The sequence below is a fragment of the Anser brachyrhynchus genome (assembly GCF_964034855.1).
Source record: "Anser brachyrhynchus genome assembly, chromosome: 2".
Classification (NCBI taxonomy): domain Eukaryota; kingdom Metazoa; phylum Chordata; class Aves; order Anseriformes; family Anatidae; genus Anser; species Anser brachyrhynchus.
The window spans coordinates 51010197-51037862 of record NC_137695.1 but is presented as its reverse complement, the minus strand read 5'-3'; the positions used below and the strand labels follow the sequence as shown (position 1 = coordinate 51037862).

Genomic DNA, 27666 nt, shown 5'->3' with positions numbered 1-27666 from the left:
AAGCTTGAGTTCAAAATATTCAGATACTGCTAAAAGAGCATGATACTTCCTAACCCTTTCATTTACCGTAGGGTTTATCTTGAATATTTGCATATCAATTGAGTCCCAGCTTCTTCCATGACAGCTTCAAAATTCACTGATTCTTTTCTCTGCATGCTTCCATGGCGTAGATGATAACTGGGAATATATGGATGTCTAATGACTTTGGTAAGTTTTGGCATAGTTTGGTGATCTACCCAGCCAAAGAAACTGGACCCTTCAGTTTCCCAGACTGCCAACAAGGCAGCACAATTAATGAAAGCAAATTGAAAAAGAAAGTGGAAAGGCGATTTGCAGATTTCCTCTTAGCAAGCCACAAGTATATCTTTATTGTCCCTTGTGTGAGTCATTTGCACCATATGGGGAACAGCTGGACAAAGAAAACTGAAAAAGGGATCATATTACTCAAATTCATATTAGGTCAAAGAAAAAAACAGAGGCAAAGTTCACAGACTCCAAAGAATAAGAAACTCATGAGGTGGCCTCATAGGCTCGCTCTTTGTCCTCCGAGGAGCAGAAATAACAATTGAGGAGGAATGAGTGAAACATAAGGATTATTATCAGCTTTACTGTTGGTATTGATAGTGTGGAAGAGTTGCCGATTAAGGACTTACAGTATAAATTTCTATCACATGGGGAGCATCTAGCAGCAGCGTGCAGGGCCAAATAAAATGAGTCATCTATCAAAGTGCAGAAATCATGTCTCCCCCTCCTTTACCCTTTCGACAGTGCTTTCTTCCTTTCCCAATTTATTTTGTTCATGCAGAGTGACTCCCATACTCAGCTGTGGAATTTTGCTCTTTCCCCTGGGAATAACTAGTATCAATCTAGCAGGCATTAGGGTCCAGGATGACCCTACCGATGATACGCGTGCATCTCCTGTGCGTGACAGTGGAGCCTTCAAGCTGACAATTGCTGGCTCTGCACTATATGCTTTTTTTAATGCTTTCCCATCAAGGCAAAAGCAGTGGGATCCATCTGTTTCTTGTTGCTTCATAATTCAGATCTGAAGGTGATGGAAGAAGGAAGAGAGTAGGCACTGAGAGTGAGACATGAGGTCCTTATTGATGACGTCTCGAAGAACCACTGTGGATACAAAGTAAATAATTTCCTTTCATGATCACATACCGGTTTGTATTCTTTTTATTTTTTTTTACAATTAGTTTCTGTGATAGACACATAAATAATTGTGGTGCATATAATGGACATTTGATGCATCAATCAGCCATTGCATTACCAATTGTCTGAGCTGGCAGTGCATCTACCGCAAAGTTCAAAGTATAATTCTTTCAAAGGTCAGTGGCCTACATTTGCCTTGCCAGTTTTTCATATTGGCATTCCCCTAGATAAGACAAAAGATGCTCTTGAACTTTGAAGTCCAGTGAAAGACAAGTGCCAGGCAGTGGATAATACGATGTGATATTTGGGTAATCTGTTTTGGACTCAGGGATAAGATATCCAGACTGTAGAAAGAAAGAGGTAAGACCATTTTCTGAAAGATGGTCTTGTCAACATAGCAAGCAAGTTATTTTTGCCTGAAAGCAACAAATATCTTCCTAGTTGACTGGGTGATTTCCTGATTTCAGAGAGCAGTTCTTATACATATTAGTAAGGCAGACAACCATCATGATCCCAGGTGCAGTGATTTGAATTACAGATGGAGTTCATGGAGCCATGATAGCATATGTTTAGGCCCTTATCTGAAGGCTGGATCAAAGGCCATATGAATTTGTATTTGCTTTGTTAGGGAATATGAGAAAAAATGGGGAGAGTAAACTGTTCAATGTTGAACAAATGGATGGAGAATACACAAAGATTCCTAGCAGTATTTGTTGGAGGTATGGAGTGAGACCGCCAAAGTGAGCTGAAGAAAGTTAACACTCAAAGATAACACACAGCGTAAATGATTCAGGGTTCTTCTTTCAGTTTCTCAGGGATCCGTAACAACAAACAGGAGCTTTAGTGTCTCTAGGTATTTTGAAATTATTTTATTGCTTTTCATTTGTCCTCTGTAACTTTGTTTCTAATATTTTAATGTAACATTCAGCTACAATCAACATGCCCTTTCCCTTTAAAGTTTGCTGGTTTAAGAGAGATCCTGAGTGACTTTGACAACAACAAGGCATATTGATTACTCATCATACCCACGCTCACCATTCCTGGATGCACTATGCATCCAGTCCATGCATTTACCCACCAGCCTCAAGGACACTCTACAATCCAAGGCAGTCTAATGGCTATCAGCTGGTACTTCATTTACTGCTTTCTTTAGAGACAGTGACAGCCTGGTGATACTCGGTTTCATAAGCTGCTATGTTTGGAACTGCTTCGTTTCATACGGACAATCAACAAGCCAAATTCTTCTCAGCTTCACCAGCACTTGCAGCTAGCAGCAGCAATCACAGTGAGAATGTGATTTTTATTTTTTATTTTTTGTCATTGTACACAAATCCTAAATTTATCTGAGACTATTTGGCCTGGCATTCATTTCTTACCAAGCCATGAGGAACAGTTTGAGAGACGGTATCATGAAGAGCCAAGTTTTGAGGATAAATCTTTAAAACACCTCTAAGGTGTTAATCAATTGTCCTCTGGCAGGGAGCTGGGACTTGGAGGGAAGTTTCAATGACTGAGTGTCTTCAGCCTGTCACAGGCTGTAAAGAGTAGCAAATCAAGTACTTGTAGATTCTGTCAATACCCAGGCAAAAGCATCCGCAGAGGGCATGAATATTCAGGGATGTGATTTCAGCAGCCCACAGTTCATGCAAACTCTCAGTGAGATCTGTGCTTTGTATTTCATTCAGAACGTTTTGTATTTCACCCAGAATATTAACTTCAAAAGCAGAAGAAAGGGAAAAGAAAAGAACTTCATGGTAAAAATGATAATGAAAACAGTTTTGAATAAAACAACCTCATAAGAATTGTTAAGTGGTAATGTATATGGTTGGTATGACATTTTACACTGCTTTTTTTACCCACACTTCTAAAGTGCAAAAAATTTACAAGTGCAATTTTGTCTGTGATTTTATATCTATGTATATTTCCATATGTATGTACATTGTGCATACACACATACACATAGCTGTCAATGTCACTGAAGTATCTGAAAACCCTGTATGTGTCCCAGTACATCAGATATATGGATGATGCAATGAAATAGTAATGCATAACCAGGCAAAATTCCACTTGTTTCTTCATTTATTGTGAATAATTTTTGAAAGACAAATAGAGTGATTATAGATGAGACAGGAAATTTCCTTGATGGTTTTCCATTGTCCAGGTCATCACCAGGGACTGGTTTATACACTAGCCTACTGAATAACTAATTTATCATTTCTCAAACCAATACTGAATCAATGATAGTAGTAATGCATAAGGGTCATTAACAGTCCTTATTTTGCCATCACCATTATTTCTCTTCCTTCTAAATGGATTGTTCGGATCATGCAGACCAGTAGTTTAAATGTAGGTTTTGCACAGAAGTGACAGGCCTTTCCCATTGAACACAATTTGTACAAGTCAGCTCAGAACAAGTGATATGGAGATGTACTTTACAGTCGGAAAAAATTGTCAGGTAGCGTGATGTTATGCATCAAGGCATGCAAAGGTGAAACACTGTTGTGGCTATAGAAAAGGGTACTCCAGGTCTTCGTGGGGAAATGACCTTCCATTCCTCCAGGCTGTCACGTCCAGCTCCAAGAGAATTGCTGACAAAGGCCAGACTGTGGCAATTAGCACAATCGTTTATAGAGTGCCCCATTTTGCTAAGAAGGAGCTCTGATATCAGGCAGGTAAGGTCTTTTATCTTTTTCATGAAGTGCATTTGATAATGTGTGACTTATACCATCGACATTACATCTGTATGATCTGAATTAGCAGTCCTCCCTGGATATGAGTAGTAGGACAGAAGGAGAAAACAAATGGTTTCTGGAGTATCAGGATTGATTTGTGGTTGACCCTAGCACAAAGGACAGGGAAAAGGTCTTTGCATGCTTCTTTAAATGCAAATAAGGACATTCTATGCCTAAATGAGATTAATTTTTTTTTGTCTTTTTTTTCTATAATTTTTAGAATTAATGTTTAAAAAAAAGCATATGGCAACTGTCATGTCTGAGCTTGAATTCTTGTTCCCTTTAGTGCTTTGAGAGGTTTTAACCAGCTCTGCACATTTTTTACTAGTAAATGACTCCTACAGCCCTGCTGTTCTGCAGCAATCCATCGGTTTCATGGGGTGTAGTGCAAATTCATGCATTTGTTCTTGTCATAAATCTACTGTGCAGTTTGCCTTCTTTCTGTGATGTTCTCCAGGAGACCTGTAGGTTCATTTCTAGGTAATGATCTACAAGCATAAAATAGCTTTGAGAGTTTGCTGAATCCACACTACAGTTTAATTGCATAATTGTTGATCAAAGTTTTTCCAAAATATATGGCCTTAATATCTCTTTTTCCCTTAGCACGTGTAATTAATCGTCAATGCACATGCAAGCAATGCTTCCTAGAAGAGCAACCATGTATCTCTTCCGTAGTAAAGGGCTCAGGCTGACTGATGATATTCATATGGTTATCACCTCCAGTATATAGACTTCAGGAAAGATAAGGCACTATACTAAGGAAAGAGAAATGAAATATAGAAATACCAATTGGGGAGTGTCTGGCAAAGAGATAGCGTGGCAGAAAATGAGATGTTGTTACAGAGTGTTATAGGTGAAATATGAGCCGACAATGTGATGCCAAAAATGGGAAATGGTATTCTGGGGAGTGATAACATAAAATGTCACACATGGGAGGTAATTCCTATGCTCTCCACCTCATGTACAGGCTGCTGTGGGAGGTATTTGCTGGCTTAGGTTACCACACTCTGAGGAGGCTGTAGGAAGAAGAGGTTCAGTTAATAGGACCTATGAAGAGTGTTTGAAATTAAATTAGTTTAATTTAGAGCAAACAAGATTTCAGATGGAAAAAAAAAAAGGTTTTCTTTTTCTTTTTTTCTTTTTCTTTTTCTTCTTTTTCTTTTCTTTCTTTTTCTTTTTCTTTTTCTTTTTCTTTTTCTTTTTTTTTCTTTTTCTTTTTCATTTTCATTTTCATTTTCATTTTCTTTTTCTTTTTCTTTTTCTTTTTCTTTTTCTTTTTCTTTTTCTTTTTCTTTTTCTTTTTCTTTTTCTTTTTCTTTTTCTTTTTCTTTTTCTTTTTCTTTTTCTTTTTCTTTTTCTTTTTCTCTTTCTCTTTCTCTTTCTCTTTCTCTTTCTCTTTCTCTTTCTCTTTCTTTCTTTCTCTCTTCCTTTTCCTTTTCCTTTTCCTTTTTCTTTCTCTCCTCTTCTTCTCTCCTTCTATCCTTTTTTTTCTCTCTCTTTCTTTCTCTCTTTCTCTCTCTCTGTCTTTCTTTCACTCTTTCTTTCACTCTTTCTTTCTTTCATTCGAGTGGAGTATATTTGGTTGGGCTGCAAATTCAGATAACGTACTAATACGAAGAGCCATGAAGTTCTTCAACAGCCTTTCAGTATGAATAGTGATCGTAAAATAATGAAGCTCACTACTTTTAAGATGGACTTCAAATCCATATTATTTTTCTCCCTCAGTGCTCCATGACCTTTACGAAGAGCAAAAAAGGAAAGCATTACTTATTCATTCCAAAATGTTAAAGGCTTACCAGAGCAGGAGCACAGTAAGCACTCTTCAGTCTTTTATTTTGAATTGTATCAGTCTGAACTGGAGAACTAATTTTACAAAATCCATTTATATTTCTATTGAGATATGTATGTCTATGAACTCTCTTCTAAACTGCACCTGCAAATTCCACACAAATCTGTGGGCAGTGTTTGCCCCATAGGCAATAAGAAAGACTATTATGACCTTATCTAAATTCCGTGTTATGTATATTCTATTGAAATTCATATTCTACAGTTCTGTTTCATGCAAAATATGTTGTCACCAATGCAGGAAAACAATTTTTCCTAAAGCAACCGTGGATTTCAATCCCTCTAATGTCCTTGGCTGCTTCATATAGACTTGTCCATGTTTCATCAGGGGCATGAATAGTGAAATTTTACAATCAAGCAGTATTTCAGGACCTGCAGTAATAAAGTTAAAGAGTTACAGCATTAGCCTTCCTTCTGTCCTTTGCCCTGGGCTGTCATAATGTGTGGCAGTCCCAGAGTATTCCAGTCAGATGAAACTCTTCCTAGGGGGCAGGTTCCTGCCTCCTTTATAACACATTCCAACATCTATACCACATGTGTAGCTTTTAACACTGTCAGCATGGTGTAAAGAAACCAAGCTCCAACTGGAAATCTGGGAAGTTTCTTATAAATTAAAACATGGCCATTTCCCTTTTACTGGATATTTAACCTACCTGCTGTGAGATGTATCTGAAAGCGTTGCCTCTGGCTGGCCCATGCTACAGTAACAGGTGCTGCTGAAAGAGGTGGTTGCATCCTGCTCCTCTGCCTCGTGCTATGCTTTCCCCCTGCCTCCTTTGTGTTGTGGCTACCATTTATACATTCTCACACAAGTGAGATCTGGATGGCTGCTCTCTCTGAAAACCCAGCAAAAAAACAACCATTTCCAGCCAGATCATTTTCTTGCTCTGCTTCATGCTTGAGTGCAAGTGCCAGTGCAAAGCTGGGAGCAGCCACATCTCCTGGGGTGCCAGGGAAGGGTGAGATCACGCATTTCAGCTGTTATCTGCGCATAGATCAGCTTAAAGATGCCATGAAAAAGCAGCCTAATCTGTCTGTCGGTACACCACAGGTTATTTGGACGAACATGGCAGACTTGTTTAAGGAAGCTTGAGCTCCTTCTGGCTCATGTGCGGAATGAAAGTCCTCCTGTCTCCTTTTCAGTGAACAAGAGTTGGCAGCCCTTCTGTGGAGCCACCACGAGGCAGCTGAGCTGGGACAACTTGCTGATGTCCCAGAATGCAGCCCCGTTAGCTACCATTGCCGTGCCTCAGGAGGACACATAGTTTATGAAACATATGTGTAGAAATGTGTGTGTATAAAAATTGAACCTACAAAATACTTCCATGGTTTGCCTTCCCAATTAATTTGTTCTGCTTTTAATGGCTGAATTCCTAATATGTTTTCTAGTTTGAGGGAAGGAGTATTTCTAGAGACAAAAGGTTCTCTCTGACTCATATGATCTCTGTCCTTTTTCTCACATTTTGCTGACAGAAAAGGGAATAAAGCAAATTACAACCAGTCTGGCCTCATGAAATTATAAATTATAAATGAGGGCAGTATGTGACAGAAGATCTTATTAAATGGCTGTCTCAATCTTTTACTTTTTGTAAATATTACATCCTTTCTAGGAAAGAAAACAGAAGTAATGTTCCATGAGTCATTATTTTATGAAATGGCTGAGTACCTTTTTAAGCTTCAGTGAACGTTAAGTTTTGTGGTAGGTGAATTCCGAGTTCTGCTGTAACATGTTCTCTTCCTTTTTTTCTTAAGTTGTATAGGAAGCCTTTAAACCATCATGACTAATAAGGAATTTTCTAAAGAAAAGAGCTCTTGACGTGTTATTCTTTGTAGAAAGGTTTACTGTTTTGCTTAACCTGGTATGAATACTTGCTTTTTGGCATCTTTTGTGATCAGAGGTGAGCAGCCTGCTGTAAACTCAACTCTGGCCTCCAGGCAGCTTTGCAGATTTCTATGATGCTCATTCCTTCTCTGTGTTTCTATTACAGTAACATTGGATGTGACTTCTTCCACATGAATGCAAGCAAAATAAGCCAGTTTTCCTCCTTTCCCCAAATGAAAGCCTCCTCAAGTAACTGAAAATGGATGCTCATTTTCAAAGAAATATCTTCAAGATGAAGACAGATTGCATGTTTGAGCTTTGAGAATTATCACGCACTTCTTGACGAGGGGATGGAAACTTCTTTTTCATGGAAATGTATGTATCTCTAAATATAATATAGGTAGCGCCAAAGTTGATTTTGAAATTTTCATTAAAATACACAAAACAAGAATTATATTTACATGCAGTAAAATGAATTTATTGTTCTAGGGCCAAACTTTGCTCTCACTTGCACAGGAGAGACAGATGCTATGTTGTAACTACCTGAATGCAATGAGTAGTATCTGCACAATGCATCTAGCTGGACAGCACACTGTATATTTTAAGAGTAAAATGCCAAGCTGATCTATGTGATCAGTCCCTTAAATTCCACCTATCCTGAATTTAGAAGTTTGTGTATGCATGCACAAATCCAAATGCAAGTGCTGAATGTTACCTCTTTTGGGATCATAACAAGAATGTGAATGTCATATCTTTATAGCCAGTAACAAAATGCCCTATGTGATGTTTGTCCTCAGACTTGAAAGGTATCAGTCAAGATAAGCATAGAGACCATCCTTTCCTTCCTACAGCTTGCTACTTATCCTTCTTCTATCTCCATTCTCATACATGATATGTAAAGGTTAATATCCCACTAAAGTGGGGATTTCCAAATGCAGAAGATTATGTAATAAGGCATAATTACCTGTAATGCCTACAGAAAATGGATGTCTGACTTGACTGGGTCACAGAAATGTTGGTCTCTAGAAGTCCTCTTGAAGCAGAACTTATTGCCAACAGGCAGCCGTGGCTTTGTCTGGATGAATCCTTAGAACCACTAAGGGTAGAGTTTCCACCACATCTCTGTTATTTTCCTTAATGTTAACCCAAGCCAATGTGATGATTGCCTGTTGTTATACCATCTATAACTGCCAAGAAGAGTTTGGCTGCATCATCTCTGTAATTGCTCTTCAGGTAGTTTTCCTTTTGTTCCTTCTAAAATCTCTCCATAAACATCAGGGAAAACTAAGAATCTCCCCCTCATCCCCCAAACTGTACGAGCTCTCTGTGCTAGAGCACTTAACACAATTGCAGTTTCTGTAAACTGGTAAAATAAACACTACCCTGGACTTGGAATAACTTGATGCAGTGAACTGCCTGCACTGAGGAGTTTGTGATGGATTGCTTGAGTGCCTTCCACAGCATGCTAAGTTCTGAAGAAACAAACATGGACATAACATTCCTGAACTGTATTTTCGGAAAAACCTTTTTCTACCTGCCCTCCCACTACTTTTCTAAGAGGAAGACGAGGACTGTGTAAATTCAATTCTATACAAGTAAAGGAGCTTTTGCAAAAATTTAAGTCTGGCTGAATAAGCAGGTCTAAAGGTCTGGCAGTTCAAGCCTTGGACCTATAGAATCTAAACTGCATTTATTGCAGGATCAATGCCTCAGGCAGGACCTAGCTGGAGCTCTGGCTTTCACTGTAAAAGTTTTGAGCAGATTTCATTGTCACCACAGAGCTCTAATCCTCCTGCTTTTTATTTTATGAGAAATCAGTTGTGACTTCCTTTAAAAAAATCTGACAGATTGTTTTTTGTAGCTAGAGAAGCAGGCTGTCTTCTTTGCCTTGAGGTTGTGAAGACAGAATAATTTTACACTATCTAGATTACAAAAGAAAAATGAAAATTGCTTCTTCTAGCTATTCCTTTTGTAAACCCATCTGAAGGAATATTTTCCTTTCTTTCTCAATAACACACACTCCTATATATATATTTATATATATTGTTAAAAGTTAAAATCATCTTATCCTGTCAGTTTTCTTTGTTCAGATTTCATACCTTTCATATTAACAACAAACCTTGTACAATGCTTTGTTATCATAGGGTTTTTTCCTGACAAGCTGTGGCCCTATCAGGTTCAGGAAACATTGCTTGTTATGACTCTTCTTTGCTCTTCATTTTATCTGGGAAATCACCTATGTTCTATGCAACAAAAATTTGCTTTGGAGACAAGTAAAAAATGTCCAATGTAACACATCTAAGTCTGTGTCAAAAATGATACCTTTATTCCCTCTGGCTTTTGTAAGCATCAGAGAAACAAAAAGGGTCTGATTCAGTTCCACAAATGTAATGAAGCTAAATTAAATGTACATACCAAGTCCTCCAAATTCATATTTGGAGCTTCCACATTTATATTAGAGTAAATGCATTTATTAGGAGACCTGTACTCAGTTCACTCAAACATGTTTAATTTCCTGATCAAGGGATTTCCTCCGATATTTTACAGTCTGAATGCAAAACCCTTCAAATCATATTTCTGTTAATTTGCAGTAACAATGGTAGGATTAAACTTCCAGGCAACTATATATTAGAATGTTTATGAATAGAGAAGATAATTAAGTAATTTATAAGCAAAAATCAGGAAAATGAAAGAATATCACTAAGACGAGAAAAAAAGAATAGTTATTCCATCTCTCTTTTTTTTTTTTTTTTTTTTAGATTAGACTTGTGCTTGAAAACAGAGTTTAATTTTACTGGCCAAATTCCAACTGCAATTTGCCTAAGTAATTGCTCCTTGCATTCTTAATTGGAAAAAGCATTCCTGAGTTTCCAGTCCTACCTAATTTACTGTTAGAGCATCTTTAATTTGGTATGAGCCAGGGACATTCATCACCAAGAGGTGACTGATCTTTGAAGGTAGATTATGACACACCTACGTATACTAAGTAGCTTGCACCTATAATTTGCAATTATTTTGCAATTATTTGCAATTATTTGCAAACCTATAGCTTGCAATGTAGTATCAGTTATTGCTTCTCAATAGCCAGCACACCTAGCAAAGTAATGCTCCCCTCCTATGACTATATTTGATCAGTTATGTGAAAACCATCCTAAGCAAATCCCTCCTTTCTGTGCCTTGTATGTGCATGCAAATGAGAGACGTGTTAAACCCTTCATTTCTACATTAGGAGCAGCAGTGAATCACCAGAGCCAGCCAGGTTACCCAGAGCCCTCCCGTCTCTTTGTCCAGTGCTGCAAAACTTGGATTTTCTAAGGACGAGAGGCAGATGGCATCCAGGTGCTTGGTACTGCGGAGTAAGCTTTCCTGTATCCTCTTAATCAGCAATGCAGCACGCTCTGCCAATGTATCGTGTATTTCTTCTTCTCCCCCTGTCAGTCTGTCTAGGAGAAAGCCATGGAAATAATAGAATCTGCACTTGTCAGGCTGACCTCAAAATCAAATTCTCTCTTGATTTGTAAAATTCAGCCAACCTACTTGAAAGTTGATTCCACCACTTATTCCTGTCACTCTCTTTTCTCTACTTACTGAGTACACCACTCTTTTTTGTATCTGAAATGCATGTCAGCAGACATTATGTTTGAGTTCATATAGTGTGATAGTCCAATAGAGAAATACAATTTTAGAAATTGCAGTTATTCCTTTAGAAATCAGCTAGTCAGGGGAAAGGTGGCAGGAGAGCTGAGAGGAGAGACCTAAAGTGGCTGCTGCAGCTGTTTGGCTAATTCAGGGGAATTCTGAGGCAATATAGATTTTTACAGGTCATTTCTGAATAGCAAGGGTACACAGGTGAGAAAGTATCTGGGCTTTAATGACAGCTTAGCCTCCATTTTGTATTTTGAGTTCAGGAAAGGTAGGTAATCAATCTGTGCCTCAGTTCTTTGTCAATAAAACCAGGGTAAGAACACATTTACTCTCTTGCAAAGACACTGTGATTTCAGCTTATAATACTTTTTTTGTCTGTATTTCCATGGCAGCTGGTCAGACCTGAGGTCCTGTTCTCAGGCTTGCTGCTTGCCCAGAAAGTAAGTGCAGCACTGAGAACACAGTGCAGATGTATCCTTTGAGACCCCTGAAATGAGAGGTGCTACAGTGCTGTGTAGTGGTAATCTCTCATGTGACTCACCCTTTCTCTTCTTCACGCATTGCTGCTTTATGAATCACACTGCCACTGCAAGACAGTACTGTGGTGTCCTTCCTTCCAGTCCTCACCACCACCATCACGTCCATTTTGGTAGCCCCGGCTCAGCATGTGTTATTGTTACAGTAGAGAGAGCAGCGCTGACCTTTCCTATTCTGCTCCTTCTTCTTTGTCTCCTCCTCAGTTCATTTGCTTTAGCAGTAAAATGACGTGATGCAAGACAGTGGTTATTTATGACATCTGTTTGAAGGCAGCTTGACTAGGCTCGCGTAAATATAGATCTGGAGAAGTACCCTATGCAGGTCTGTACGTGACTGCTTTACAGACTTCAAAATCTGACCCATTCTTTCAAAACCAGATGTTTTCCAGTGAGTAATTGGGACTGACTGTGAATAAAAATTGAAAAAAGCTTTCATTTTGACCTATTGCTTGAGGTTATTCTGTGTCAGATGTGATAAATTCATGGTACGCTGTACTCCCCATGATGTGATATGTTGCGTAACAGAATCTGCATTTATTTAACACCAAGAAGTTCAAGCAAATAAAGTATTAACAAAACACTAATTTTGAGAAAATATTATGGCCACCATATGTTTGTGGGGTTTTCTTCTGGACATATCTTACTTTTTTAGTCTTCAGAAACCCATCCAAGTGGATTTTCTGTAAACACAACCTGTACCTGGATTTTTTCATCTGCCACAAGCAAGGTTTTATATAGGCAAGGCGCTGAAATCAGGAGGGGTCTTGGTGGAGGGATCTTGGTAGCTGTGGAAGCTCAGGTAGCAAGGAGAAGGATGGCAGAAACAGCAGCTGACTGGAGGAGACTACGCCGGTGTGACAGGTACCGGAGCCTCCTGGGGGAGGAGGAGGCTTGTACTGCCATCTTGTACTGCTGGGCCTGAGGAGGAGGAGGCACAACAAGTGTGTTCAGTGGAGGACTCCAAGGTTGGAGGAGCTTGATCTTAGAAGAAAGGAAGTGAGTTGGCAGCATGATCTGGGGGGTGAGGGACTGTAGCAAGTGTTCCTGAGAAAAGATGGTAAAGGAGGAGATTTGCAATAACAGATTAGAGGATGTAGACTTGTGGAGAAAGAGTGAGGACTGGTGTCTTGGGAGGAGGAGCACTCTAGGGGATGTGGGTGTGGAGATGGGAAGAGTGGGGAACATAGCACACTGTAGATCGCTGGGGTTACTTGATGTTAGTCTATGTCCTTAGCACTTTGTAATGCAGGATACAGGTATGCATGCACGGATATAAACAGCGTTGTTCCCCACATACCTCTTGTAGGGCTGCTGGAGGGATGTTTCCCTCTCTCTCCAGCTCCACTCTTTTAGCTTTTGGAAATGCGAGAGCTCAAAATAAAAACATTAAATTAAGGTGATTCAAACAATAAATGCTTTTTACCCTAGTGTTAGCTGACATTTGCTGTGTATTTAATGGCGTACAATTAAATAACAATTGACATATGAAAGTTTCCTTTCAACTAGCACAGGGAGTATGTAGGAACTCCCCTTGCTCTCATTAATCCCTTATGTTTACTTTTCATTCTGATAAGACAAACCCAGATGACTATACAAATGTCTTTGTAACATATTCCAGTGAACTTTTCCAATATGAAAAATTGTTATAATGTAAATTTATCATTGGAGTGTGTGTAAAACACTATCAGTCAGATGTTTATCTCAATAATAACACTGTATTCTGTTGGCAATGCTCTGTAACTACATTTCCATAACTGAAACGAGTCTGACTCAGAAAAAGGAATAGAAACATTATATACATGAAATACTGAAGAAAAAAAATCAATATACATTCTTAATCCACTCATATGCTCAATTCTGAACACTTAATTAATACTAGATTTGATTTTTATATTCTCTGACTTAAAAAGTGGGGGAGGAGGAAAAAATACAACTATATTCCTTTAAAGGAACCTGGGTAAAACTGAAATGTTTTGGGTCAGCTTTGCAGCTTGTGAAAAATCAATGTTGCTTCAATTACTTTATTGACTTCAATGTAGTGATGATGATTTACAGTAGTGGGGATATACACAATGATTAATGATAAGAATACCTTGGACTTGATAGTGCTTTCTATCTTGAGATTCTTAATTGCCTGTCAAGTTTGCTCTCTGTCTTACAGTTTGTGAAGACAAAGTATTTCATTAATTACTTCAGGACCTCATAAACATTTTTAATTCAAGAAAATTACAGATTTACTCAGATGAATGTCTTGTTGAAAAGTCTAATTTAATTTTCTTATTTTGTTGTACAAGATATCAACAAGAGAAATGCCTGGAGGCAGTTGAAATCATTGTTTGTGAACAGTCCTTTCAAACAGTCTAAAACCTATCTGAAACTCAAAAGCAGTTTTCAGTTCTGCTGTCTTGTTGCATACAAGACGAATTAACAGTTTTAAGTCTAAAATATTTGCAAGATCCTACACAAACACTCATCCCTTGGGTTATTTCTCTGCTGCTCACTCTGTGCTCCCTTCAGTTTGATGCGTGCTCTGAAGACAGATGTGATCCAGCCTTTTCTTTTGTCAAGTAACTTTTTTCTTTCCCTAGTCAAGTTTTTCTTAATTGTTTCTAAGGTCTCTATACCACTTCATTCATTCCATTAAGATTTTTTGCATGAACTATAACACACTGTGAAGTCTACTTTGGTGTTAGTGTGAGTGCTCTGTATGTCTGTCTGTGATCCGTATGTCCAGCAGTGTATATATGTAGTGCATACGTGTGCTCTGTGTGCATGTGCCTACAATGAATACATCTTCAGCCTTGCTACTGGTTGGACCTGGGGGCATGGAGAAGTGGCAGCCTCGCCTCTCTCGGTTTGCTGGATCCAGCATGGCGTATTTTCCTCTAGTGTATGTTTTCCTAGGTTGTTGTATTCTTTTTTAATTAACATAATGAAGTTTTACTTAATTCTGGTGAAGGGATGAAAGCCACTTTGGCCTATAAATACCACTGAAGATAAAACATCTTTTTTATCCTTCAGATCTACTATCTCATTCTCAGCATTCTGTCCTTTCACATTTAGGTGTGCTTTAAATAATAAAGAACAATAGTATCAGGTACTTTTAAATCTGTGGGCAGTGCTGCATGGCAGATTCCTAGCAAATTATTCTAATTTGAAAAATCATGAAAGATTCATTGAAATGCTAATTAAAAATCTTTAAAATAATGTTGTTCAATTTTGTTCATGCCTGCAATATTTAAACACAAAACTCCACACTCAAAATCCCGCACTGCTTGTTCAATAATTTTGTATGAATGAGCACGAATGATGCAGATCTTCAAAAGCTGTAATTGCACATGTAATCCTAGAGTAAATAGGCAATATTGCTACATATTTTAGAGCACAGAAAGTAATTTAATGGAACTCTGCATAATTTGAGCAGAAATTACATCGGTTTTAGTGCCCCTATTTACAATTTGTTTCTTAACATTGTGACTCTTTAGTCTTGTTCTGTAAATGGATCTTCATGGATTAGGATGGCCATCTGAATAAAATCTGCTTTGCAGAGTTCACCCTACAATACTGTTTTCTCTTTGATTGTGGTTTTTGAATATGGCTGAATGCAGACAAATACCATCAAACACTGGCCCACTGGTGTTTGAATGGGCTTCAAAAGCTGTCACTTTTATGTTCTGAACCCTTCTTTATATTTGCTCTGGAGAATATATCCAGATTTATAATATTAACTTTTTGGAGAAGCACTGCTTCTGAATAACTGTATTTTTTAAGAAGCTGGGACATGAGCCAGGTGCAAGTGGACACTGAAGTTATTCAGAGACTTAGGACAGACTGTGCTGATGGGTCAGAATCAGACACTGAAGGAAGCAGGGCTCTGTCAGTTGTCTGGCTCTGAATGGTTTTTGAGCTGTGGGATGTGATACCAGGTGTGGTGGTACAGATGAGGAAAATAAACTCAGTAACAGGATGGAGCAGTTACAAGCTCTGCAGGAGAGGTGAAGCGCAGAGGACAACTGAGGAAAGTTAAATCAGTGAATGCCAGCAAAAACAGGATGATTGGTCAGAAGGTGGCTTTATTTTGGGTAACAGTTTTTTTGTGGTTTTTTTTTTTGAAGCACTGCATGATTTGAATAGCTTCCAGCTAGCTCAAGCAGAAAAGACTAACTATAAAACTTTATAGCTTTTGTATTATGGCCTCTATGTAACATCTAGAAATAAAACACATGAAAAAAAATACACTTTCGAATATATAGGAGTACTCAGACTGCCTAAATTTAGGTTTATGAATTAGGTAGGCAAATTAAAGTGGTAGTCTTCATAGTTTACTAATGAAAAGACAGAGGAAGGGAAGGGCTAAAGCAGGAGGCTCCTCTAAAGAGCAATTCAGAGCAGGGGCCTAATTTAAATGCCATAGTTGCCCTCATAAGGAATTCCCCTCTCTTCACTGACTGCATAGGAAGCTGTAGGAGATGAGCTTTTTAATTTAGTCGTCTAAAGTAAGGTATGTAAATATCCCTCAAAGAGTACAGAAGGTGTTTACAAAAACAGAGTCTGCAATCAACAGGAGAAGAGACGAACTGATAATTTGGGGAGGCTAATTCAGACCCTAATAAAAGACCAAATTATAATGGGGACATGGGACAAAAATCTGAGAGTTCACGCACAAGAAAGCACAAGTGCAACGGGCAGGCTAAAATTAATGCCTCTCAAAATAATCAAATTTTGCTACCAAGATATTATGCTGTCCAGAGCAAGAGTTGTAGAGAACAGACAATGCTCAGATGTTACATTTGTGATAAATTTTTAAAATATTGTTTGAAAAGCTTGAGGCAGGCAGGCATGTGGAGGTCAAAACAAGCCTGCCAAAAAACAGCACATCCTGTGGCAAATAACACAAGCTAAGCTTGGTGTGTTAGTCATAACATAAGATAGAGGAACTTCAGTGAACTGTATCACTTTGCAAGAATTTGCAAGTACTAGCAGAGCGTGCTAGCGTTCATATGGCAAAACAGAATGTCAGCAGCTCCTTTAGTTCAGAAAAATTCACCGTTATAGCAAAAAAACAGTCCTTACATTAGAAGATGGAGACCTGATTGCAAACACTTCTCCATTTTAATTAGACAAAGATGTACAAGGTGGTATATTGCCCAGAAAAATGTTATATCAAGTTCTTTCTCTCATCAAGAGGCTGATCTCAGCTGAAGTTCAGGGGAACAGAACAACTGAGGAAGAGCTGAAGGATATCTTCCAAGGGAAAGGAATCTCTCTGCAGAGCACAAAGGGTTGTGCTGTCCCAGCAAAAGGCCACGGTAAAGCATATGCTAAAATATCTGCAAATCTTTTTCCCTTGGAAAAGTAGAGGGAATAACATTGCACGTTCAAAGAAAATAAGATGAAATACTTCATGAAATAATGGTTCAGATAGCAAAAATAAGCAGATAAATAAAAGGGAATAATTTCCACTGTTAATATATGAAGAAATTCCATGTGAAATGACTGACGCCAAATATTTTTCTCTCCTTTTTGTATGTGCAGACTTCTGCTGTATTCTGGTAGCAAAACAGAGTGCATATTAGTGTAGAATAAACATGTGTTTTATAAGACATTCACCTCGCACTGCCACACTCATGTTTAGCATGAGGTGTTTCACCACAAAGTGCCACAGATTGGTTTGGATACAGAGTGTGAAAGTTTGCATACAGGATGGTTTTGATCTAAGAAAGACCATCTTAAAAGACCCACATGAAAATTGGGTTAACAACATGACTACTGGACCAATGCTGGACAAACACAAATGTCAAAACATGACTAATAAAACTAGCATCCTATAGGATAAGTAAATGTCCCAGACACATGCAATGTTCCCTGAGCTACTGGTCTTCACCAGTAATTCCCTCCAACAAAGAAGGTGTGCAAATAGTCACTGGAAAATAAATTGCTGTATGAAAATTTGTGCCTAACTTAGTTTGCATGTACAAGCAGGCTGAGGACAGCGTTCTGGTACTGCAAGATGCCTGGAACAGAAATCTCAAAGAGTTTAAGACACTGCAGGGTAATTACAATTCTCTATTTCGTGGGAAATGGCTATGGACAGTTCAAGCAAGATACTAGCACAGTCCTGGAGGCTCCTAACTTACTCTTCAATACCAAAAAATGATAGACATTAAATGTGGCCTCGTGGATGCTAATAAATAAATAAATAAATAATCATATTTTCCTTAGGAAACCATACTCAATGTATTTTTCTCTCTCTGCTTATCCCTAACCCACTTACTTTTGAAAACCTTGACCAGTCTCAGCTAAGTCTGACAGAGGGACAGTGGTCTCAAAGATATCAAGTTGTTATTTAAGTTTTATGAAACCATGTACTTGTGTAGAGAAGACAGACAGTATTAGTTCTTCCACTAAGGAAAGATTGCAGCGTGAACACAGCCCTTATTAGACACAAGAGAAACCACATGAGAGGGTTATTATGAGTGCTCGAGTCAAAGGAAAATCCCCAGTGAGAGGCAGCAGCTTATTAAACATCTGGGAATCCAACCACAAGACAAATCCACGCGTTCCATTAGTTCTGATGCTCACGGAAACTGCAGTTGTTATGTATGGATGTATGGGATGCCAGCATTCACTGAAACTGCTCATTAACCACTTCCTCCCATAGACAAAAGCATCTTCACAAACTGATATTTTTTTTCCAACTACAAAAATAGTATTTCAAATTTAATACAAAACTGGGAGTTGTTTAATGTTTAAAAAAAAAAAAAAGGGAGTGTGTGTGGGGGAGTAGCAGAACAAGATCCAAGGCTTACATTACCTACATTTTAGCAACTTAAAAAAGGATCTAGCTTCTTACAAAATGTAGGCTTTGACTGAGAGATGTACTGCTCTGCTGCAAATGAGTTCCTACCACCATAATTAAGACTAATGCACAGGACATCATATTTCCAGTTGCCAATTAATAGGAAGGGCTCAGTAATAAGAGGTGGGAGATTTTTAAAGTCTACAGGTTTGTGATTCTGAAGACTCTCCAGGATAAAGCAAAAGATTTCCTAAAACTGTCTGGACATTATTTAGGGATTTTAAAAACCTATGGAAAGGAACAGATGGTTTTATGCTGGCCTTAAATGAACGTTGACATTAAAGTAGTTGTTAAGAGTTCTGTGAAAAATACAGAACAAGTCAAGTGAAAGAGCTCATGTTGATGGCACATGAAAAATAGGTTACCTCGAGCAAGAGATACTGTCCTGTGCTCTTTCAAGGTCATGCCACTTTTTTTTTCTTGTTTTGGCTTTGTTTTCTCCTTAATTTAAAATAGTAATTCATGTGAAGTGTGTATGATCCTCTTCATAAATGAAATTTCTGAATCTCTAAGACCTTCTGCAGAGAGAAGGAAATTGTATTTTCTGTTCTGAGAGTTATAAAGTTGTGCATGTACTAATTTGTAGATAGACTTTTTCCTTTCTTTAAACTCTTGTGAGAGCTGTCAGGTGAAAACATAATATTTTGGACAAGAAATTCTTCAAAGAGATGCTGTCTAATGGATCTTGAACTGAGTTTTGGAAATTGCAAAGAATTGCCAATTCTCAAGCACTTTTTATTTCTGGCTACAAGACTAATTGATATAGAGCTAGACGAGTGATTGGAATCATAAACTAGACAATTTCTTTTTAACCTTGGCCTACACAATAATGATGGATTTACAATAGACAGGCTCTGGCTTTAGTGACTTGCACATCAGTTACATAGACTACTACAAAACACTTTGGGTTTCTTTCAGAGAAATACTACTTTCCCACAGAAAACGGAGGTACAAAAATAGTATATGGAAATTTTTTCTTGCTAACCTGTAGAACATACAAAGTAGCCTCAGAAAGTAACGAGTATTTGTTTAACTTCTACTTTTGTCGTATATATTTTATAGAGAATGTTACAGTTCACTTTTTGATCTCTTCCCAGCTGTGGGAAGCTGACTCTAAATCAACCATAATTTTGAGACTTTCATGCAGGAATACCCATTTCTGCACATATTTTGCCATTCTGAGAAATGTGGGTTTTATTTGTTTTGTTTGAAAATGAAATAATTGAAAAGTCTTTTTTTTAAAATGCTTATGATGATCCTGAATGAAGAGATTATGTTGTCTGTAAAGGATTGCATGAGCTTATATATTTTGTGGTTAATGTACAGAGGTCTCCTATAAAAGTCTCCAGATATATTTTTCAAATAGTTTTCTTTGTATTTTCAGCTTTATCCTCTTTCTTCCTCCAGTCTTTCACTAGGGAAGAAAATAAATTTCTAATTCTTTTATTTTATTATCAAGGAGGTAACATTTTCATTACATCTCTTTCTACTCCCAAATTTGTATGTATTATCTTATTTGTCTATTTTGTCTCCTCTGCACTTCCTTCACTTAACAGATCCTTAGCTCACTACTGACTGCTCAAACTACTTTCCCATGCACCAAGCAAACACTCCTCTCTCTTCCTAAAAATGTACTTCACGGGCTGGATTTGCTCTTCAGTAATATTCTTTTCGTGCTTCACATTAGATTCATCCTTAAATACTATAGAACCACTGCAGCACCCAGAAGCTGAAGTTGTGGCTATTGGAGCCTTTCACATGTATCAAATGTGTATCCTTAAAGATGCATAACACGTGTGACTTCTGTTTCGATTATTTACTTGACTAGTTTGATTACATTAAATACATGTAGTATTGCATTATTTTGACTAGCTTTGTTAGCAGTCTCATCACCTGCTTTAAAGACATCTACAGCTAAGTTTGGTGGTTTTCTATCAATAAAATATTTTTTTCATGAGCTAAGTAAAAATAGTTGTAATAAGCAGTCTAACCATCAGATCACAGCTTCTAAAAAATGATTATTCTTTCTTTTGCATTCAAGAATTCACCAACAAAGTGTCAGTTTGGGGATCTGATTCATGAAAACAAATTCATTCACAACATAGTTGGTATAGTGAGCCCTGTCTCTGTCTAACAAGCTCCCGACCCTGCTACAAATGTGTCATGTAACTGTGAGACAAATGTTTCAGAAAATCAATTGTACTTCATCCGTTTCTTGAAACCAGCAATTTCTTCACTGACTTGATGAATCAACTGATATCATCCATTTGGGGAAACAAAGTGCAAGATAACTAACCTTCCACACTCAGAAGGTATTATACAAAGTACATGTGCATGTGCACCTACAAAAATATATATGTATACATATATATGTGTGTGTATTTTTAGCAGGAAACATTTTTTTTTCATTTAAATTACATTTTTTTTAGTTTTTTTTTTTAATGCTAAGCATGCTGTCTGATGCACGTACAAGCAGCATGCAGCTAGTCAGTAAGCAATTTTCCAGTAGGGACTGTGAAAGAGGCCGTTCCCCACTCCACACCACAGCACAGGAAAATGCTCTGTGGCACCAGAACAACATAATTCCTTGTCACTTATATCTTCCATTTTTGTAGTGATGATAAGTACTGGATCTGTCAAGTGACAAAATCACCAACTTTGGCCTAAATTCCTGCTAAAATATAGCTTGCAGAGAAAACCACCACACTCTGCATTACCTCTCCAAGACATATTCAATGCTTACATTGTTTGTTTTGCCTTTTCTTAGGAAAGAATAAGCTTGTTCACAGAAAGTGACAATCACATTTATAAAAGATTTATTTCCCTTTTATGGCAGATTTGGAAGTTTGTGACCCATTTTAATTTAATCATCGTATTTCTGTGTAACTGAAATTGCCACAACTTCGTATCTGTTCCCCTTTTGTTCACAGAAAATTCCATGCATGCTTCAAGCACTGAAGTAGAGGAAATTATCTGATGTTGTCCAATTAGATTTTTGGTTTTGCTAAAAATAATGAGCAATATCTAAAAATGATGGAAATATTAATCTCCCTACTTAGTTTATGAGCTTTTTACTGTGGTCATGAAAGCTATAGACCCTAAGCTTTAGCTAGGTATGAAATAGGAAATAAGTACATTGAAGTTACTGAAGTCTGAAGATAAAGTAAGACCAAAAAAAATGATTAATAGTGGTGAGTTATTGTGGTTCTAAGGGTAAAGATTTTGCTTCTGTTTTGTTGTCACCCTTGTTGGCACATTTTGAAAATAAAATATATAGTTGTCTTATCTGCAAATAACTTCAGTTGAAAGCTAAAACTACATTGAAATGCCTTCCCAAAGAGCAGTCTCATAAAATTGTACAACCAGATCACTTTGGTGTTGGTGTGCATTTGTCTCAACCCTTTATTGGCTAAATATTGGGACACAAATTCCTAAATACAACAAGTTTAGAGTAAATACAAATGCCATCAAATGCCGTCTTCTCCAACAAGCTGTTTTAATGTAATACTTGGGAGACCTGGCATTTATCAGCAATCAGTGTGGTTCAGCGTACATCAGAAGATACAGAGATATAAAATAAACCAGGTAAATACTTACTTCTCCTTTTTAGACTGCAGGCAAATTGATACTAATTGTTAATAAGAATGATGTGAATTATATTTATACCAATTGTAACTGTATATTATATTACAATGTAGAATAAAAGAGATAATAAACTAATCTTTTAAAGATACTAATCCTTAAAGCATTCTTGCTAGGATAAGAATATGATTATGTTTCTGTAAATTCTAGGTAAAATAAAAAATATAAACTGAATTGATAATAGTATCCATAGTAATCCTTTTTTTTTCCCCTCAGAATTAATGTTTAAAAGAAGCTGGTGAATATCTATGGTTAAATTTCCTGGCAGAAAATGACCAATTCCCTTTCTGATTTTTTGTGAATCATTCTTTAAGTACACTATTTTTAAGATTTGAAGTGAAGTTTTTTTGTCCTGTACAGAGATCAATAAAATCTGACAAGTAGCACTAAAAGCAGAAGAACATATGATTACTACAGAACAATTGAATTATAAATAGATCTTTTTGTCTAATCAAAATTCTGGAAGAATGCCCTCATGTAATTTCAGTTTCTGCAATCAAGTGACCAGTGTGACATCATCTGAACATTGAGTACTCTCAGAAGCCTATATTTTCCAATCATAAAAGAAAACATGATTTTTTCATAATGTGCTACTGGTATTAATAATTCTTTTAGCTTAGTTAGGCCAAGGTGATGGAACTAATGTTTCTTCAGGATATGAGAATGTGGCACTGAGGCTGTTTAATTGGACAAAATGCAGCAAGGGAAAGAAGAGGCAGGGAAAGAAGTTAATGTTTCAGTTCAAAGGTAATTTCAATTTTTGTAAACATAGTTTATTGAACAGTTACCGTGTTCACAAAGTCATGAGATCCAAATTTTAAAAATGTTACAGATAGGACCGTCTTTACCATTACCATTCATCCTGCTTATGTGTGTGCCTTATCATACATGGTTTTTATCATCCAGATACTTAAAAACAGAGAATTTATCTGAGCTCAGAATGTACAGGGTCTGTGAAATGAGTGAAACTGCTCTTGTAATTTACTCCATTACAGACTTTAGAAAAAAATATTATTTACACTCAATATAATTTCTTGAAATTGAGATATGTTTGTGGTTGTGGGTTGTTTTTTTTTGTTTGTTTTGTTTTGTTTTTTTCAATTTAAATTTTTATATATATGTAAGAGAAACTGGAATTTGTAAGGTAGCATAAAGTGATAGAAAACCAAAAAACAAACAAAAAGCAACAAACCACACATACACACAAATAAATAAATAAATAAATAACCAAGACAACTATTTTAGTCTTAATTTAGTGGAATTACTCTGAATGAAGCTGAAGCTAATGAACTGTATTGATAAGAAAGGGCAGTTCTCACATCAAAACTGACTCACAATGTGTTTTGTTGCTATTATTACATGGAATTATATAGGAAACAAAAGTAGATCAATCTCTCTAATTTCATGAGCATTATAACAATATTGCACTGTGCAAATTATAAAAGGAAAATTTTTATGATATTTTACTCTAGAAAGGTAGTTTAGTAATTAATGCTTGGTTAATTTAGAAATATGTATTCGGCACTAAAATTCAATGTACATCCATATAATCCAGTGTATTATAGAGTGAGTGGCTGAAAAGGTACACATATCTCTTTGGTGTATTTAGTAGCAAATGCCATACTGAAAGTAGGACCAACTTAGTTTTAAAAACTGTTCATGTCTTTCCATTCCCTGAGATCAAGTGCTCTGAAAACTCAACTACTGCTGAAAGCCCTGTGCCTTGCTGCTGAAAAATCATACAGATTAAAAATCAACCTTGAGGGGAAAAAAAATAGCAGTAGAAGAATTATTATGAGCATTTACCTTGTTTTGCTATTTTGTAGTCTCCAGAAAAAGCCATGATGGCACTGTTTTATTTTATTTTTCCTTTTCTTCGTTTCCACCATGGAGTGTGTGTTGAATTTTCTTCAGACAAACAACTGATGGGATGCACTAGAGAAATGGTAGAAATTATTGTAGGCAAAGCTAGGTCAAATGCACAAATCAAATCAAACAAAAATGAGAGAAATGTGTATTTTGTCCAGTCTCTTCATTGGACGCTGTTTGTAATGACAGTACAGTAAAAGGGTTATATTGATTGACTGACAGAGGTAAAAGCACAAGGCTTATACTAAAAGATTTATGAAATCAATGTTTGCCAGCTCTGATAGTGCAGAATGAAAATATATATACATATATATATCATATTGTTTTGTTTGTTTGTTTGTTTTAATAGATCACTGTGTATTCTGTGGACCTAACTTTTATTATTATGACAATGTAATACCTTCCTAGATACCTGTTTTGTTGTTTTGTTTTGTTTTGTTTTGTTTTCAATTGTGGTTATTTATTGCTTGACACATACAAGGACAGCTATTATAACAAACCTTTCTTGCTACTTTAATCTATTTAAATTCCAACCTGTTTTTCTCATTGTCTTGGCATTTCTGGAAGTGGTGTGGGGAAGGACAAACAACTTCAATATATGAGCTTATACAGACAGTAGCAGGAACAAATATTAGTGAGAATTTCCTTTGTGAAAGCTTTGATTCTAGACCATGAGAGCACATTTTAACAACATGAAAATAATCAATGATGACTCCATTCTAGGAGCACTAAAGGAAGTAAAATGCTCAGAAATTGAATCGGCGACCTGGAAAACAAGCTCATATTCGGTGGTGATTTCATGTTAGGAGTTTCTGAAAAAGTGCAAAGACTGAGGGATTTCTTTCTGCTATCAAGAAATTGGTTATGAAAAGGAGTTAATAGATTTCACAAGCAGCTGACAGATATCCCAACAACCAGAAGATTTCTAGAATGAGTCTAGCCTGAAAGTGCAAAGGCTCTTGAGTAGGAGGTGTAATGCTACCTGACAAAGTTACTTATCTGACACCAAAATAGACTGGAAGTTGTAGAGCTGTGAATCAGTGGAAGCTGGGAGGGGATTCTGGAGGGTAAGAATAAGGATTTCTTCTTACACTCTTCGATACAGCACCAGGTATTGGCTGTTGCAGCATATAAGCACCCACAAGTACCTCTTGGTTGTTAAGCCTGCAGTCCAGCCCTGTGCTAAATCCCCAAGAAACTGGACTGGGGCTATGTAAACCCTTGGTCTGACCCGGTGGGATAGTTTTTGTTTTTTATGTTCTTAAAAATGTCACAGACCAGGTAGCCCAAAACTGAACTGACATCCCTAGCTTTTTTTCTTTCATGGTGTTTTTTTTTTTTTTTTTTCCCTTTTCTCCTGTAGTAAGAGTCTCAGGTATGAACACTAGATAATGCTTAATAAAACAGTAAACTTATGTCCCATTAGCTGCATGGACGATCTTTGCACATTATTCTGTGTTTGTTATATTGGCAATAGTGAACCAGGACAATGGGAAACGTCAATCACTGGCACGTGCATTTGCCATAGAAGCTGATTAAGCCAATGAAGGACAGGGCAGAGCAGAGGAGTATTTTTCAAAAAGTTAAGACAGAGGCATGATATACAAGAGAACACTCAGAGGGTCTTTCACATAGAAAATAAAGTGTTTTTGTTGTTTATGGATGGGTAACAGTGTTTCCCTTAAACAACCATCAGTATCAGAACGGCTCCTCAATTTTATGCTTTCCTCCATGCTTCGCGGTCAATAGATCACCATCCATGTGAGTGATGTGCATTTGCAGCATAACCAGCAGCCTTGACAGTGACAAGAAAAAAGCTAGACACTGCAGTTGTGTTCATGCACAAAGCAATTTTACCCAGGGAGGACATGGCAGAAGAGACTGACTCCAATCATGTGATCCCACTCAGCTCCATTTCACATCATCCTGAAATGTGTTTGTGCTGAACTAGTTCTAGTTTACTCGCTGTTTGATACAGAATGCAAAGAGACAGTTAGGAAAGAAAAAAAAAAATAATAAGCAGAACTGAAGTCATAATGGTGCAGTATGTGCTTTCCAGTGCTTTTCTCTCAGGATTTATGTTAGAGGAAAATATATCATACCACACCTAGGTCCCACACCCAGGCAGCAATTCCCCTTCATTCAAAAGGTGACCTGGGGAGCTGCTCCTGATGGCTCATGGTGATGGGTTTCACACCTGGGCACGGGGTCTGAGGCTCTGCTGAGATGGCCCCAGGAGGGGACCAGACAGAGTCTCCCTTCTCCGAGTCCTGAATTTGGGCTCTCACTTGCCTTCACACCCCTGTGGTCCTCTGGGTTTGTGTGATGGGCTCTGCGATGGGCCTGGGGGCAACCTACCAATTTGTCAATAGACTAACAATACGTATTATTTAAATCTACTTAATATCTTTTATTTAAGCCGAAGCAAATGAGCTAGCAATAAATCTGAACAGGAAGAGAGCATATACAATGTGCAAGGAAAGGAAAATGAAAGGAAATGTTCAACAACCTCATACTGGTTCTTATTATTGTAGAAACTGTGAATTAAAAAATACTTTGTCGTAGCATAGTATTCTGTACAGTGAAGTACTGTGAATTTGACAGGAGTCAATACCGTGGGCAACAAGCAACACAAGAAAGGATCTTAGAGAAGATCTCGTGTAAGAGAGATCATCTGGATATCAAGGTCATAGCTACACTGCTGGATTCCTCACAAGATGGAGTATCAAGGCAATAGCTCGGAGGCAACTACATTGTGAATGAAAATCTGTACAAGGAGAGGCATTAGCCTTTATTGGAAACAAGGGTAAATATTGCTGTATTAGGGTCTAAGTTCAAAGGTCAGGAACTTACCTTTGTTCCTTTACACACAACTTGATTTTCACAGGTTTTCCATTCAAATGTCAGGCAAGGATGCACTATGATTAATGCTTACTGTGTGAAGTAGGAGGTGACCAAATATGAACCTTGTATAGGTATTTCAACTAGGAAAAACAATAGCGTTAGGCAAGGAGCTTTAACTATATGAATGAAAATAAGATGAATTGCTACACACAAATTGATAGAGTAGCAAAAGGCTGATCCATCCTGGAGGTATTGCCGTGGAATGCAGCAGGTAGCATTTTGTGACATACAGCACTGAGACAGCATGTCAACAAACAGTGTTTTTTTGCCATACTCAGAGGGTGAACGTGCATTTGGCAGTGTGCTTCACTGGGTGTTGTTGATTCATCAAAGAGACCAGGAAGGAGGCTGTGAGAGGCTTCAGATTTTTCTCTCAGGCAGAACCCAAAGGGTTGCAACGGGCACTCGTCACCGGAGTTGTCTCCTGTGTGCTAATGCAGGCTTTGGTCCTTTACTGTCTTCTGTACAGCATGAATAACATATCACAGGGAGACTGCAAAAGGGAATGTATTTCTGTGACAGCAGTGTCCAGACGACACCCTTGAAAAGCAACGCTTGCTTTACACGGGCCTTAACCAGTCTGTGCAATTTACTACTGTAAGCTATTTTTAGGGCTCGGAGTTTATCAGATTTCAAAGCAGGGTAGCACTTTTA

The 27666-nt window shown here is 37.5% G+C and overlaps 1 long non-coding RNA gene across 1 annotated transcript; it reads left to right on the top strand.

The window, feature by feature from the left end:
* The first annotated feature begins 1036 nt into the window (after window positions 1-1036).
* Window positions 1037-13522, top strand: LOC308190094. The gene is made up of 3 exons (XR_013946874.1): window positions 1037-1138; window positions 7724-7932; window positions 10787-13522. It is a non-coding gene; the product is annotated as an uncharacterized lncRNA (long non-coding RNA).
* The last annotated feature ends 14144 nt before the right edge of the window (window positions 13523-27666 follow it).